The sequence below is a fragment of the Rhyacophila brunnea genome, unplaced genomic scaffold (assembly GCF_057557595.1).
Source record: "Rhyacophila brunnea isolate RB1 unplaced genomic scaffold, BYU_Rbru_1.0 scaffold_88, whole genome shotgun sequence".
In the NCBI taxonomy this organism is placed as follows: domain Eukaryota; kingdom Metazoa; phylum Arthropoda; class Insecta; order Trichoptera; family Rhyacophilidae; genus Rhyacophila; species Rhyacophila brunnea.
This window is the reverse complement of record NW_028233359.1, coordinates 1,393,029-1,405,567: the sequence shown is the minus strand read 5'-3', so window position 1 is coordinate 1,405,567 and position 12,539 is coordinate 1,393,029. Positions and strand designations below refer to the sequence as shown.

At 34.4% G+C, this 12,539-nt stretch overlaps 1 long non-coding RNA gene across 1 annotated transcript; it reads right to left on the bottom strand.

Moving 5' to 3' along the window:
• Nucleotides 1–1,490: 1,490 nt before the first annotated feature.
• LOC147063769 (uncharacterized) lies at nucleotides 1,491–11,647 on the bottom strand. The gene is made up of 4 exons (XR_015072047.1): nucleotides 11,442–11,647; nucleotides 10,976–11,134; nucleotides 6,079–6,231; nucleotides 1,491–3,277 (listed from the first exon to the last, which is right to left on the bottom strand). It is a non-coding gene; the product is annotated as an uncharacterized LOC147063769 (long non-coding RNA).
• Between the last annotated feature and the right edge of the window lie 892 nt (nucleotides 11,648–12,539).

The following is a 12,539-nucleotide window of genomic DNA, read 5'->3' as shown; positions in this document are numbered from 1 at the left end:
GAAGTTGTTAAAATGTTTGAAATGGTCCATCATGTGAGTTTATTAAGTAATCGTAAAAAGGATGACTTTAAAATAAAGATTGTTTATTTATTAAGAGAAGCAGACAAGAGTACGCGATGTAATAGACGTTGCCAAACAGCAGAAATGGAGATAAGCTGGGCACATTGCTCGCCAAAAGGACGGCTGCTGGACAAATGCCGTCATCCAATGGTACCCAAGGGGTACGAAACGGCCACATGGTCGCCCTAAAAGCCGCTGGATTGACTAACTGGTAAAGTTCGGCGGAAATACGTCGCAGCAAACGACACAGGACCGAGAGAGTTCGTAAAAGCTTGGGGAGGCCTTCATCCAGCAGTGGAAATACCCCGGCTGATGATGATGATTTATTAAGAATATTTCCAGACGGTAATGTTTGAAATATGGAACATATTAGTATAACTAACTCAATACCTATGTCATTTGTTTCGAATAAGTGTTTTCTGCCATAACAGTGACGATATGCAGTTCTCACACTTCCATTTTCCAACTTCATTGTTTTATAATATTTACCATTACATATTTTTTATATTTAAACGACTTGGTAAGCATATTTAATAGGAACATCTTCATAAGAGTAATGGCTCTCGTGTTTTGGACGCTAGGTATACACTTTTATCAGATAAGTGAATATCTAATTCATGAAGGGATGATAAAAAAATACTGTATAAAAATGGAGCGGCATTCTAGCGCTGCCTAGGGGCGGCATTTTATCTAGGGATGTCACTGAAATCGACTCTTGTTGGACTCTGAACAATAATAAAAACTGCTGTAATATAAGCGTCCGCAATGGCCGAGTAATAATGTATCCGCGCGGTAAGTCGAGGGTCTCGGGTTCAAACCTAGGCCTGACAAAATTCACATATTGACTTTTAATGTATGTTTGAATCCAGAGGATGCACCTTTTGGTTGAGCAAAATGGTTAACATCCATTTCGCGTAAAAATAATTTTATGAAACATCTTTGTGAGGCAGCCAAGATCCACACCGGGTTGTGGCGCCAATTAATAATAACAATATAATAGGTATTTAAACTTTTTAATTATAAAGTATTATGTGATTATTATGTTAATTTACAGTGGATTATAATGAAAGAATAATATACAATAGTAATACCAATTTTTATAATCCAAACCTTATAATATAACAGGGCTGCAAACTACATTTTCAAAACAAAAATATTAAAAAAAATCAATATACATAGAATATTTTTTTTTAATACTGAATATAAAAACATCGAAAACAAACCTATCGCGAGACCTCATGAGTTCCTTCACCATGGATGACCGTACCTTTCCCCGCAGCGATGCTACATAAGAGATCTATGCGCTGTTTGTCTCACATATCGCGAGACGCGGCGATGGACCTACGTAAGTAGTACAAAATTGTTCTTGCACTATGCCCCATCACTGAGTAATCAATGACATGGTGAAGTACATAGAAAACAGCAACGATCAGTAAGTATACAAAATTTTATTTATCATATTTATGAGCAAATCCAACAATAATATATCTAGTTAACTTTTTTTATCAAATTTCTAAATAAAATGATAGAACATAAAACTAATAAAATCCTAATTTACATGTCAGCATATTTTTAAGTGGGTAATTATGAAAATATACATGTACACAATCCGATAAATCGGTGTGGTTAATTTCCAACTTCTAATAATTTTAAAATAATAATTCTAGTCTTAAAGTAGTTTGTCACCAGTATGTATCATTTTATGTCTTTTGAGAGCACCAATATCTGGAAATTTTTCAAAACACATATCGCATTGATGTGGTTTTTCACCAGTATGAGTCATTTTATGATATTTTAGAGCATTAATTTGTCTGAATTTTTTAAAACACACATCGCACTGATGTGGTTTTTCACCAGTATGTGTCATTTTATGATTTTTTAAAAGATTGATTCGCCGAAAATTTTTAAAACACACATCGCATTGATGTGGTTTTTCACCAGTGTGTGTCATTTTATGTATTTTGAGAGAACCATTATTCAGAAATTTTTTAAAGCACAGATCGCATTGATGTGGTTTTTCACCAGTATGAGTTATTTTATGATATTTAAGAGCATTAATAATTCTGAATTTTTTAAAACACACATCGCACTGATGTGGTTTTTCACCAGTATGTATCATTTTATGACTTTTTAAAAGATTGATTCGCCGAAAACTTTTAAAACACACATCGCATTGATGTGGTTTTTCACCAGTATGTGTCATTTTATGTATTTTGAGATCACTATTTGAGTTGCACTTTTTAAAACACACATCGCACTGATGTGTTTTTTCACCAGTATGTGTCATTTTATGTCTTCTGAGTTCATTATTATTGATGAATTTTTTACAACACACATCGCATTGATGTGGTTTTTCACCAGTGTGTATCATTTTATGTGTTTTGAGTTTACTTTTTGTGATGAATTTTTTAAAGCACACATCGCACTGATGTGGGTATTCACCAGTATGTGTCATTTTATGATTTTTTAAAATATCGATTCGCCGAAAATATTTAAAACACACATCGCATTGATGTGGTTTTTCACCAGTATGTGTCATTTTATGTATTTTGAGATAACTAATTGATTTGCACTTTTTAAAACACACATCGCACTGATATGGTTTTTCACCAGTATGTGTCATTTGATGTCGTTTGAGTTCACTATTGTTGATGAATTTTTTACAACACACATCGCATTGATATGGTTTTTCGCCAGTGTGTGTCATTTTATGTGTTTTGAGTATACTTATTGTTATAAATTTTTTAAAACACACATCACACCGATGTGGTTTTTCCCCAGTATGTGTCATTTTATGTCTCTTGAGTACACTATTGTTGATGTATTTTTTTAAACATACATCGCATTGATGTCTTTTTTTACCAGTATGTGTCATGTATGACTTAAGATGCTGAGACTTCATGCATGAAACGTAGTGATGATTTAGATGTTTTACGGTTTCAAACACTCCAGAACAATTGTTACAAATAAAGTTACGTGGAAAATATGTAACTCTTTTCAACTTAATTCGAACCTCCTTTGGCAAGTATAATTTCTTAAATTCATATTTGATGTTCTGTTCAACGATGGTTATTTCCGAATGCTGCAACATCAATTTTATGTTTTCATTGATTGCATGTGCAATTTTGTTGTTACTTGGGTCATTGTCAACCGTATCTTTTTTAACGATATCCAATGGTTTACTCTTACGTACTGCAAAACACTTCCGGGTAGAAATCTACAAAAAGAATAGGAATATTAATATATTCAAAGCAATACTATGTAAAAAATATCAATAAAATATACTTAATATGTTCCAATGTTTCCTAATATAGCACTGATACGAGGGTGGGTCAATAAGTCCTTAGAAAAGCCGACAGGTGGCGCGACTAGTACTGTAAGCGGTTTGTTTTCATGCAGCGGCACTACCGATTCAGTATGCTGCGAAGTTTCAATCAGATTGGTCGGGTTGTTGTGTGTTTCTCGTACATTTAAAAAAAAATTTGCTTGTTTACAAAAAATGGAGAAAATTGAGTTTAGAGCTGTTATTAAACATTTTAATATAAAAGGGTTAACAGCAAAGGAAATAAAAAATGAGTTGGATTTAGTTCACGGCACATCTGCTCCTTCACTTGCAACTATTTATAACTGGTTAAATGAATTTAAACGTGGTCGTACATCAACAAAGGATGAACCACGCTCAGGACGTCCTGTAGAGGTGACTACACCAGAAATGATCAATAAAATCCACGATATGGTGTTAAGTAACCGAAGATTAAAGTTGAGTGAGATAATTGAGGTTACAGGGATCTCAAAAGGTAGCGTCATTTCTATTTTACATGACAAAGTGGGCATGAAAAAAATTTCTGCAAGATGGGTGCCGCGTTTGCTCACAGTCGACAATAAACGCAATAGGGTGGTGGCCTCTAAAGCCCTGTTGTCGCTCATGCAACGCAATTCGGATGAATTTTTTCGTCGCTTTGTGACTGTAGATGAAACATGGATACACCACTATACTCCCGAGACGAAAGAACAGTCAAAGCAGTGGATTGCGAAAGGCGAACCATGTCCAAAGAAGGCGAAAACCGTAAAATCAGCTGGTAAGGTTATGGCTACTGTATTTTGGGATGCACGTGGAATTATTTTCGTTGACTATTTGGAAAAAGGAAAAACAATAACAGGGGATTATTATGCATCTTTATTGGACCAGCTAAAAAACAAAATTGAAGAAAAACGACCTCATTTAAACAGGAAAAAAATCCTCTTTCATCAGGACAATGCCCGTGTTCACACATGTTTACGATCAATGGCTAAAATTGAAGAATTGAAGTTCGAATTGGTCGACCACCCACCGTATTCGCCAGATTTAGCCCCCCAGTGACTTTTTCCTTTTCCCAAACTTAAAAAAATGGCTAAGTGGACAACGTTTTTTTTCAAATGAAGAAGTCATCGATCGGACAAATGCTTATTTTGAGGACTTTCCGAAAACTTATTTTTCTGACGGTTTAAAAAAAAATGAGAAACGTGTAACCAAGTGTATTGAGCTCCAAGGAGATTATGTTGAGAAACTGTTTTTATGCTTTTTTCTAAGGAATTATTGACCCACCCTCGTACCATGTCGTTTGTTAAGTGATTTTCTTTCAAACCGATACGTTACACTACGCTCACTAGTTGACATATATGATTAATTTTTTTTTTTTGGATAATGTAAAAATTACAAATTATTAATATTAGACGTTTACAACATGTCATCTAGAAGAAAAATAATATTAATAAAAGAGTATTACATATATATTTAAGAAAAGAAATAGATGACCATTAAAACAGTAGAATAAGTTAAGACGTTAAAAAAATTTAATAATAAGGAAGTCACCGAATGAGCTAAGCAGACCCTATTTTAAGAATTTATAAAACAATGTCCACATATACTCATTCTGACGCAGGTGAAATATGTCAATATCTGATGTGATTTGGTTGTACAAACTTATTGCCATCCCAATTTCCATTACCAATGGCAGGTAAGTTGTGCACCTTGGGAGAACAAAAAATGGATGCCTTCGATTTTTAAGAAAATTATCAGACACACAAATGAATCCCACGAAGAATGGCAGTTTTCATTTACGCCGCGTGTAAGTCGGAAAAATATGTAGCTAAATAAAGATATATTCTAAACTTTAAGCTACAGTATGTAAGCATACCTAATGATCAGTATATACAGTCTGGCAAATCTTCAAGAATAGAACCACGCATGAACAACTCTAATAAATTATTCAAATTTACTCAGAAAGCTATTGTTGATTTACACAACTTATAGATAACTGCATTTTAGAGCAAAATTGCGTTTAGCGATGAGGTTCATTTTTTCTTAACGGGTTTGTTAATAAGGAAAATCGTCCACACTGAATAACACCAATCTAGAAGACTCCCTCGTATTCATTACATCCACAAAAATGCACCGTTTTATGCGGTTTACACGCTGGTGGCATCGACGCATAATTCTTCAAAAATAGTGCGAAATCTCACGTCAAGGTCAATGGAAGTCCTTGTCATACCATGATTATTATGATTTAAATATGGATTTATTCGAAAGAACAGTGATTTAATTTCAACAGGATGTGCCATCCAGCCATCGCAACCAACGTTTTATTTAAATTAAGTATTAAAGATCACTTGATTTTGAGAAATGGACCTGACAATTGGCATACAAGCTTGTGCAATGTTATATCTCTGGATTACTTACTGTAAGGCTTCGTGAAGTCACTGGTACATGCTGATAAAGCAGCAGTATTTAACGTATTAGAAGCCAACATTTCACGTACTATACGACCGGCAGTGCATTAATAAAAGTAGTCCAAATTGGGCGCCCAGAATTTGCTTAGTTAAGAATACTAAGGCCTTATGCCCGAAATCATTTTCAAATGTTATTGTAAGAAGGTCGAATTTTCGAAAAAGAAATATTTAAATTTAACTTGTAATCTTTTTTACAATTTAAAGTTTAATTAAATCAGACATTAAAAAGTCATTTATAATTAAACATACCTGGTCGAATGGCTTGTATTGTAGATTAGAGCAGCAAGGTTGAGTAAATTCATCATCAATATGGTGGATTGCATTCTCAACAAATTCTTCTTTGATGATAACTCCCTCATCATTATACTCATACTTAATATTCATCATACCGTTTTCACACTTCTAAAAATAACAACATTGTTAATATTATGTAACAGTATCAGCATTAAAATTAGCCAGAAAGGGTCTCCCAGAGCTCTTTTTTCAATAATTGGTCGCCTATTGACACGACCACAAAAATGCGCGCCTTCAGCGAGAATTTTTCGCGACGATTTTATGACGTCACAACTATTTTGGTCCGATCGAGAATGTCGATTCCACGTTGGAATACGCGGCCTACCTCGAGACCTGACGTACAGCTACTCAGAGTGAAGTATGGATGATTTCTTTCAGGTAGACTAAATGGTCTTATAAGAAAAATGTAAGTAAATAAAAAGTCTAGAAATTGAGGTTAAAAATAAAAAAATCTATGTGAACACCTTAGGCGATATCATTAGCTAAATGCTGTTAACTAAAGCTAATTTATAACTATAATCTTCTTTGCATTTTATAAAATAATTTTGCGTAGGTACATAATATTTTGAATTCGCGCCAGAAAATAAAACCAATAACGTTGCTAATCTATTTCGGGCAATGTAAAATCTTAAGTAGAATATGACATTTTTATAGCATTTGATTGGCTGAATTTTCGATCAATTGGCGTGCAGTATAAAATTAAACGTAAATGTCATCATATAGCTGGAGAGTGATTCGCCAGAAATGTTGTCATTTTTTTCGACAGCGTCCAGGCTGTCGAGTTAAAATTTTTAATAAAGTAGTGGGAAAGTATAAGCCGCAGGGGAACGTCGTATCAGTTCCTCTGCGGACAAAAAGTTGAAAATACCCACTCGGGAGAAAAGCCGAGATTTAACTGCGTAAATAGTTGCGCATTCAATGCATTTATTAGTTTTCCGTGAGAAAGCTTTTGCCACGAATTGAGTTCGAGAGGCATTTAAAGTGTAACGAAATTGTAATTATTTCGATTACTTCGCGTTTGATGTAAACAATTGCATCACTTTACGATGACATCATTCATCATGAGCCACGCATGGCAACCGGTTTACAGTACCCTTGCGAGGACTTAAGTGCTAAAATCAATAACCCTCAATCTAGAGGACGTTGACTCTCACCTCGTGAATCTGTGTGACGTGTGTAATTAAATAAATAAATATAAAAATGAATATGAATAGTTATCAATAAAATTGAGTAACTAAAAAAAGTTTATAAAACTAAATATTGTCGATTTGTCAGTAAATAAAATGTAGTGTTAAGATATCTGATAAAAATTAATTATAATAAATTTATTTTATGAAAGAATATTTCAATAAATAATAAAAATCATAACTACAAAGACTTTTGATTTGAATAGGTCCGCGATCTATATTACGATTGCCACAATTCGGTACGTAATCGCGGTAATATGGAACTTGAATTGTCAGCTGTTCTTTTTGACGTTTCGCGCACGTGGGTGCGGAACGAACTCAGATTAACCCTCTACTGCATAGTGTCGCAAATTTGCGACATTTCAAACTATTTCGATATAGCCAATGCCATCTGTGTAAATTATCAAATAATATCCATTTTCGATGCCTAGAAAACCGTTTTACCATAAACATCCTATTTGACCGATTTTGTTTGGACATTTCAAGAAATAAAGCATTTCTGCATTAAAGTTTATGCATTTCTGCTCCGACAGTTGACGAATTCGTATGTACGCGAATCTAAAGGATCCTGACGTCATCCTATTATTAGGTGGCGATTTCAAACTATTAATATAACAATATTGTTGCGGTGTGTTCGAACGTGTCGATAAGGACTTTTATTTGACTACCCCTCCGACTTAGAGCTGAGCTAGCCTAAAGCAGGGGTTTTTAATCTGGTCTAAGGGCAGGACCGATTGAGAATATAACGCCCTTGTGGTTTTATTAGGACCGGGGTAACGTCACTTTGAATGACTTAATTTGCCAGGTGAATGTATAATTACGCAACGACATTCCATTGTTATGGGCAATCCGACAAAATAGTGCACTCTTGCGGTCATACTTGTTCGTTTTAGTTCAATTACGAGTACATATTACAGATGGCTGGGTTAGTTTTTTAAAATGCATTAAGCCTTGCCTATACCAAACCAAAATTAATAAAAAATATTCTTCCATCTATAAATGATCCAAAATTCTGTATGATTTAATAACATATTATGGCTTGGTTTCGCAGGGTTTTTGTTAAATTTTAAAAACTAGCATCAGTAAAATACTTTTTTCTTAGTTCAATGAAAACAAATTCGTAAATACGGACGACGAACTTTTGTGTGTACTATTTTTATGTTGGATATTAGCAACCTGTGTAAACCCTTTGCCGCTGGATGATAGCCATTTTGTAGTATAAATAAAAAAAATATATAAGTATAGTATACAGATGACAATATATAATGCATTATATCAGTAGCGCACCCAGGATTTAATATTGGGAGGGGCCCAAGGAGGAGAATGTAAATTAGTCACATAGGCTGTTTTTCTTCTTCACAGCTTATTTCTCGCTCATCGGTCTTTTCTCTATTGCACTCGGTGTACCTACACCATGGTCCCCACATCCTGAAATGGGCCCTCAGGCTAGGATATTTGGCGGGCCCCCTACCTACCGCTAAGATTAAAGGCAGTGTGAAACACTACATTAACGTTTTTCAAATTGTGTTTTAGTTCAAATTAAGGGTACTTTAATTAAGGGTAGTGAATTATTGGCGATTTTTAATACATCTACTTTAATAATGGAGCTGTCGAGTATGGACACATAATAATCAAAAAATATATTGCACAATTATATAATTGTAAATGTTCACCGTCATGAAGTATAATAGCGCCGCAGGCGATTTTTTTTTACTATTAAAGCTGATTTATAATGTGTGTTTATCTAACTTATCTGGTCAACCCGACACGCCGGGCCCCCACAGCCCGGGCCCCCAGGCTAGAGCCCTGTCAGCCCTCCTCAGCCTTGACGTACACCACTCCGGAATTCGGGTGGACACCGAAAATTTTTTGACAGTTCCATTAGGGATTGGGTTTCTAGAAAAACCTTAAAAATTTAAGAAATTTTTCTAAAAAGGGTGCTGGAGAATTACAAATCATTTTTTGCCATGTTTTTATTTGTCTAAGCCCAAAGGTATAGTTTATTGGCTTTTAATTTCAATTTCAATGTTTAAAATCATTCAGATAATTTTCATGTTTGGGGGGTGCCAGGGCCCCTTGCCCCCCCCCCCCTAGGTGCGCCACTGCATTATATACCTAACAACAATAATCAAATGAGCATGTGTGTTATATGAGTTACCTGTGAATCACTTGCAAACGTCGACGCATCAAACTTTTCATACAAGTGACTGCTTGGGTCACATGGAAAAGCCACTTTATCGAAAGTCAGCGACGCATCATGCATACGTTGATAGTACTTCAAAATGTGCGCAGATGAAAAAAAATTATAACACACGTTGCAAACAAAATTATTATCGGAAAATGAAGCTCTATTCAACCTCAGACGGACTTCTATTGCAAAAGCAAGCGCATTTCCTTTTTGATGTCCATTTCTTGCACTTCAATTTCACCAAACGACTGCGCAGACTGTCTTTCAGAGATATCAGATGCTATCATACAATTCATCGCAGTTTAATCGACCATACATTAATGTCCATTCAGTATTTTTTAGTACTAATAAATCATTTAGTCGTTTCAATCCATTCTGTTGTAATTTTTCGGTCGAGTAACGACCCGCACTACGACTAGCGACTCTCACTAAATACCAAACAAGTGATGATATCGAATCGAACTCAATGCATAGAAAATTTGGGTGAAATTATGGGACAATACGACCACAAGCGGTTTATTGTGCGCATATGGTTACTAATGAATAAAAGGTATCAGTTACTAAGCTATAATATGCCTAACAAATTCTACTGAACTCCTACTGTGTAAATGTTTAAAATATTAATATGAAAATCTCACGATTTATATGTATGCAGAAGAATATCAATTTTTCTTAATCGTAAATGTCGAGAAAATAACATAGGTACGAAATATAATAAATAACTATCATTTTTATGTTAGGTCCTGTCTGGACAGTTATTACATTGACATATCGTGACAAGTGGTTTGACGTTTCAGACCACTTCTGATGGTCAGAAAATGGTTTGAAGTTTGCTGGTATAGTGAAATAAACGTTAAATCTTAAACTATTACGGTTTACTTATAACGCATGCGCAGTGCGCCAGTTTTGACCTATAAAACTGTTTACGAACGCCTAAATTTATGTTGTCATGCAGAATAGTAGATAATTTAGTAAAATTTGATGCTTACAACATTAATTTGTTACAAAAAGTTTTGAAAATAGAATTGGTCTATTCTCACCCCATTTCACGTATTTTACGGCTGCAAGTAGTTTTTTTTATAGACAATAGGCTTACCTTGTATTACCTACCTATCTAAAAAGGACTCACGGGCGATTAATTTTATTCACCATACAATTGATCGCAATTTTAGATAATCGCAATAATTATTGCTTTACATTCGAATGATTGTGATGTATAAATCTTATTATTTAAATATACTTACGTGATTTAACTAAAGATTTATATACCTACTCGATACTGTCTCAAAATATCTGTTTTAGCAATCGCCAATAACTCGAATCTACTCCGAAATCAATAAATTAAACATGTTTGACCGAATTATAATATAATAGTTCCTTATGAAGTTTCAAAGACGCATTAAAAATTCGAACCTTCAATATAAGACGGTATCGAGGGAAGAAAACGGCACATATATCTACGTACAATTAAACATACCTGATGTATTGGCCTGTAATCTGAATATGAACAACCCGGTTGAGGGTATTCATCATTATATAATGGGTGTGTTATATCTTCAATTATCTCGCGCTTGACTACAGCTGGTTGATCATCTGTCTCAGATTTTATATTAGAGGGGTCCGCCATATTAAGGGACTGAAAGAAGCATTATTACATTTTGTAAACACGGTGAAAACAGTTTCGGGTCTCGTAATCACCATATAACATTGTATAATATTTATATTTAACAATAATTAGTAGATAAACAAACCTAACCTATAATATCACCTGTCATCTATATCCTGTCAAATTGTATAAACATGTAATTTTTTAAAACAAAGTTTAATGTCACCTTATGTTCCTACATAGTTTGTAAAAAAAGCCGCAGTTTATAATATTAAAGTAATCGTTGTTATTCTCAATCTAACGTTATTTTAAAATAATATAGTTTCCAAAAACTAACCTCGAAATTGCAACTTGAAACGTCCGCATTCTCTTGCGTTACATGAATGCGAGGGTTCGGGTTATTTGGATGGCTAGTCAGCGTGTCAAACAAAGGCTTGCCTTCTATATCGGAGTGTTCTCCATCACATTCTCGCTTTACATCCATATTAAGGGTAGATATTCCAGAAGCAACGTGTTACGTGACAGACAGGATCTTAGAAAAGTGTTGCCGCAATACTGAAGAAGTATTTTCCGTGAAAAATTAATATTATATATTAATAGGTACATTGACACGGTGACACACTTCAATAATAATTATGTATGTTTTGTTGTGAAAATAAAACAATGGAGTGAAAATAATCATCAGTATTTTCTCAATCATAACGAGATCAGCGCATCTCGGTTTTCAAATGGCAAAAGGGCCCGTCTGCATTTATTCTATTTAAAAAGTTTTCTTCTACTGCCGTTGTTAAATACAATATTAATCTTCAACATGGTAAAAGAACATAAATCTGTCAGTGCAATACAAACCAAAATATGCCACACGTATTTTGAGCCGGGTACACATACATTGGGTGTGATTTGCACCATGCACGGATAGACAAGGCAAACTCAAAAGACATGGCCCTTTGACAATGTCTTGTTCGTTATTATACTTACCTACTACGTGATCCTAAATGGGTAGGCAATAAAGTAGGGACACTATTGTACTAATTGAATTACTATATAGGTTAAAAATAACAGTGTAGGTATTGAGATATCCCGGACCCGGGATTCACAAAAATTAAATGTCTTTCGTTGTTGAACACGTGGCTTTTTATTTTAACGGTTATTTTCACATAGAAACTTATGTTTAACAGTATCCAAATTAATCTTATATTGTTATATTCCTAATGTGTATTATATCGCTTAATCTATTTATTAATTATTTATTATCTGAATTCATTTATTGTTAAGTTTTTAGCGCGGGAATTCGCGAACTCAATACCACGTCCTCCCGCAACTATGTACCTACCTACCCATTTTTTCTATTGTACCTACTCTTTTTACATTGAGCAGTGATGCCATCTTTTCTTTTTACATACCTACCTACTCCTGAATATTAAGTTCTTTGGCT